Source organism: Schistocerca nitens, chromosome 1 (genome assembly GCF_023898315.1).
Source record: "Schistocerca nitens isolate TAMUIC-IGC-003100 chromosome 1, iqSchNite1.1, whole genome shotgun sequence".
Lineage (NCBI taxonomy): Eukaryota > Metazoa > Arthropoda > Insecta > Orthoptera > Acrididae > Schistocerca > Schistocerca nitens.
The window spans coordinates 1,093,437,859-1,093,442,841 of record NC_064614.1 but is presented as its reverse complement, the minus strand read 5'-3'; the positions used below and the strand labels follow the sequence as shown (position 1 = coordinate 1,093,442,841).

At 44.7% G+C, this 4,983-nt stretch overlaps 1 non-coding gene across 1 annotated transcript; it reads left to right on the top strand.

Moving 5' to 3' along the window:
- The first annotated feature begins 4,634 nt into the window (after nucleotides 1-4,634).
- On the top strand, nucleotides 4,635-4,709 carry Trnat-ugu (transfer RNA threonine (anticodon UGU)). The gene has a single exon. It is a non-coding gene; the product is annotated as a tRNA-Thr (tRNA).
- Nucleotides 4,710-4,983: the final 274 nt, after the last annotated feature.

Below are 4,983 nucleotides of genomic sequence, written 5' to 3'. Positions count from 1 at the left end.
GATTGATGAATTAAAACTGTATTCTGAGTGATTGGAATAAGTGATGCAAGTGATTGATTATCATCTCACTCACTGATCTCTTGCATGCGAGCTTACGAGCTGCCACGCAGTGTTTCAGTATTTCCCCGGGCAACACAGAATATACAGAAGCTGTCTCCGATCTAAAAGAAGTGCTGAATTAAAATTTTTTAACATCACTCTTTGCATTGTATACCTCTTTGCAACTGTTCACAACAAATACCAAAAAAATTGTAATTTTGTAGTAATATATATTCTAAATAATTCTAATTGTTGTCGTACATGGTACTGACAAATTATAAAATGTGATTTATTATGTTAAAGAACAGTTTTACGGAACAAAACGTCAAACGACCCGTTTGACAATTCCAAAGCAATACCACAACTAAAGATCGGATATAAGTGCTCTGTATCTTAGTCCAGAATGTTTGGTTCGTAAGAACACAAGCTCCTTGCAAACAATAGCCAGTAATTATCTGAAGATGGCTTAATAAGCCGAAAACTAGTTCATACAAATAAAAATCAGTAGAACAAAAAATCGCCTAAGTGTTATTCAACCCTCAATATGGAATTGTTCTATCAAGAAGCGACGGAAGAATCCATAATAAGTGATCATGTGTAAGAGTACACTACTATTCTGAGATAAAACATCGTGATGGAATTGTTATTGTAAATACACTCCTGGAAATGGAAAAAAGAACACATTGACACCGGTGTGTCAGACCCACCATACTTGCTCCGAACACTGCGAGAGGGCTGTACAAGCAATGATCACACGCTCGGCACAGCGGACACACCAGGAACCGCGGTGTTGGCCGTCGAATGGCGCTAGCTGCGCAGCATTTGTGCACCGCCGCCGTCAGTGTCAGCCAGTTTGCCGTGGCATACGGAGCTCCATCGCAGTCTTTAACACTGGTAGCATGCCGCGACAGCGTGGACGGAACCGTATGTGCAGTTGACGGACTTTGAGCGAGGGCGTATAGTGGGCATGCGGGAGGCCGGGTGGACGTACCGCCGAATTGCTCAACACGTGGGGCGTGAGGTCTCCACAGTACATCGATGTTGTCGCCAGTGGTCGGCGGAAGGTGCACGTGCCCGTCGACCTGGGACCGGACCGCAGCGACGCACGGATGCACGCCAAGACCGTAGGATCCTACGCAGTGCCGTAGGGGACCGCACCGCCACTTCCCAGCAAATTAGGGACACTGTTGCTCCTGGGGTATCGGCGAGGACCATTCGCAACCGTCTCCATGAAGCTGGGCTACGGTCCCGCACACCGTTAGGCCGTCTTCCGCTCACGCCCCAACATCGTGCAGCCCGCCTCCAGTGGTGTCGCGACAGGCGTGAATGGAGGGACGAATGGAGACGTGTCGTCTTCAGCGATGAGAGTCGCTTCTGCCTTGGTGCCAATGATGGTCGTATGCGTGTTTGGCGCCGTGCAGGTGAGCGCCACAATCAGGACTGCATACGACCGAGGCACACAGGGCCAACACCCGGCATCATGGTGTGGGGAGCGATCTCCTACACTGGCCGTACACCACTGGTGATCGTCGAGGGGACACTGAATAGTGCACGGTACATCCAAACCGTCATCGAACCCATCGTTCTACCATTCCTAGACCGGCAAGGGAACTTGCTGTTCCAACAGGACAATGCACGTCCGCATGTATCCCGTGCCACCCAACGTGCTCTAGAAGGTGTAAGTCAACTACACCTGGCCAGCAAGATCTCCGGATCTGTCCCCCATTGAGCATGTTTGGGACTGGATGAAGCGTCGTCTCACGCGGTCTGCACGTCCAGCACGAACGCTGGTCCAACTGAGGCGCCAGGTGGAAATGGCATGGCAAGCCGTTCCACAGGACTACATCCAGCATCTCTACGATCGTCTCCATGGGAGAATAGCAGCCTGCATTGCTGCGAAAGGTGGATATACACTGTACTAGTGCCGACATTGTGCATGCTCTGTTGCCTGTGTCTATGTGCCTGTGGTTCTGTCAGTGTGATCATGTGATGTATCTGACCCCAGGAATGTGTCAATAAAGTTTCCCCTTCCTGGGACAATGAATTCACGGTGTTCTTATTTCAATTTCCAGGAGTGTATATACACCTTAGTCGCGGATTTTTTTTTTTCAAATAGTCCGACTTAGAAAGTATAAACCAGTCCATCTAAAACAAGGGAATGTAAAGTGAAGGACTGAGTGATACTCTTCCTACAGGAAATAACCACGACGTGTGACATCTTTCACAAGTTGCACCATGGTCGCGAATTGAACAGTGACCCGAATGTAGAATAAATGTGCTTTACTACGTGTCTATGGTCACAAATTTTTTGTCATCAGACTGCCGGTTTCGGCCTATAATGGCCATGTTCAGATCTGTTTTATAGAAACATGTACTATTGGATCCAGTATATTACGACATGTCGTTATAAAACAGATCTGAAGGTGGTCATTATAGACCGAAAACGGTAGTCCAATGACAAAAGATTTATGACCATAGACGTGTAATAAAGAAAATGTGACATCTTTGACAAGTAGTACTCACGAGAACTGAAAATTTCTGTTAGTGATATTCGTGGAGTAATAATATTCTGACGGAGCAATAAGATGAAAGATTAAATCATGCAGCTTAAAATATTATCAGATGCAAGAGGGAATGTTCTTTAAATGACTTCACATTACGTAAAAGCAGAGGCATTACTGTTATAGTTGCACTCCTTACCATCTTGCGTGTAGTGTGATCTCTGGAAACCATAGCAGCAGAAGAAACGTTTAATCTACATTACTCTAACTCTTTGAGATTCTGCTTTATATTACACAATATTTTGTTGTTACCAACATTAGTCACGTAATGTACTGAATTTTCAAACAGTAGTTATTGTTTTCAGGGTTTGACCTCGTTATTTTCTTCTGTTACACTGAAAGAGTGAGGGACAGAGTGATTGTATGTAATCGAAATTTGTTAATAATTATGATAAATGAGCGTGTCAGTGAGGTTGCGTAATCAAGCAGTGAGTGATATACATGTTATGATAGACTTAATGTACGGTATGCAGTTTAAGGATCGTATAAGCAAAACCTTTGCTTCTGTCCTTACGGAAGTAAAAATTTTGCTATTTTCAGTTTATTTGCTGTTCTGAAAATTCTAAGTTACGAAAATGATTAAAGGAAATTCTGAATTGGACACTGATCAAGAAGAGAAAGAAGGGAAATTACCAGACTGTCTGCGAAAAGCTATGAAGCTGACTTGCTGCTGCATGTTCCTGCTAATCAGAATAGAGAACGTTCGTGTGTTCAGGAGGGGGGACAGACTTGCGCCGCTCCTCTAGAGAACTCTTAATTCAGTTCTAGTAGCGTGTGCAGCGCTGTCTAGGTGTCCTAGTAATTTACAAGAATTTTTTAATTTACTTACCATTAGAAGCAGAGTAGTTCGTAAAATGATGAGAACAGGTGAAAACAATGTTTCTAGACGTTTCTAGAATTTTAGATAGTTTTGCGACTTTCTTTGGATCAGCTAAGGAGTTCCATGTGGCGTCCTATGCAATCATAATTCTGAACTTCAGATTACTGCGCATTGGTAAACTGTGTACTACTCAGTGAGCATGCCAAAACCGATAGGCATCGTAGAATCTTCAAACCATTCACTGAATGCTATAAGTTGCGATTCTTCAGACAGCAGGTCGCGAGCTTTTTACTTATTCAGGCCACTATTGAAAGAACATGAAATGTGAGTGAACCCTGTAACATAAACTACAGGGTGTTTCAAAAATGATCGGTATATTTGAAACGGCAATAAAAACTAAACGAGCAGCGATAGAAATACACCGTTTGTTGCAATATGCTTGGGACAACAGTACATTTTCAGGCGGACAAACTTTCGAAATTACAGTAGTTACAATTTTCAACAACAGATGGCGCTGCAAGTGATGTGAAAGATATAGAAGACAACGCAGTCTGTGGGTGCGCCATTCTGTACGTCGTCTTTCTGCTGTAAGCGTGTGCTGTTCACAACGTGCAAGTGTGCTGTAGACAACATGGTTTATTCCTTAGAACAGAGGATTTTTCTGGTGTTGGAATTCCACCGCCTAGAACACAGTGTTGTTGCAACAAGACGAAGTTTTCAACGGAGGTTTAATGTAACCAAAGGATCGAAAAGCGATACAATAAAGGATCTGTTTGAACAATTGCAACGGACTGGGAACGTGACGGATGAACGTGCTGGAAAGGTAGGGCGACCGCGTACGGCAACCACAGAGGGCAACGCGCAGCTAGTGCAGCAGGTGATCCAACAGCGGCCTCGGGTTTCCGTTCGCCGTGTTGCAGCTGCGGTCCAGCAAAGCTGCATGGTCATCGACGGTAACTGTTCTTTCGGGAACAGATACTACCGTCATATATAGTTAAAAATATGGGTTCCCGGCCTTTGACCTTCTTGTGCGAACGCACACACTATGCCCGAACTCGTACGGGACTTGGTAGATTAATCTACCACGAGTAATGAGTATGATGGGCAAACATCTATTAGGCGCACTACGAATGTAGTGTTGTGGACATGTTGGGAATGTGGATCTCACGGGGAGCGTGCAAGGGATAAGTCCCTGCAGACGCACTATCCTCTGTGCCCGCGGTGGCTCAGATGGATAGAGCGTCTGCCATGTAAGCAGGAGATCCCGGGTTCGAGTCCCGGTCGGGGCACACATTTTCAGCATGTCCCCAATGAAGTGTATCAACGCCTGCTTGCAGCTAGGGTGTCTATTTAATTATCATTTCAAAACGGTGTATTTCTATCGCTGCTCGTTTAGTTTTTATTGCCGTTTCAAATATACCGGTCATTTTTGAAACACCCTGTATGAGCAAGCACATGCTTTTACGTCAAGAAATGTGAGTTAGGCCGGAACTAGTAGCAGCTTGTCTATTGTTAACATGAGAATACGGGACAGACATTTTAGGCAAGAAATGGTTTTATTTA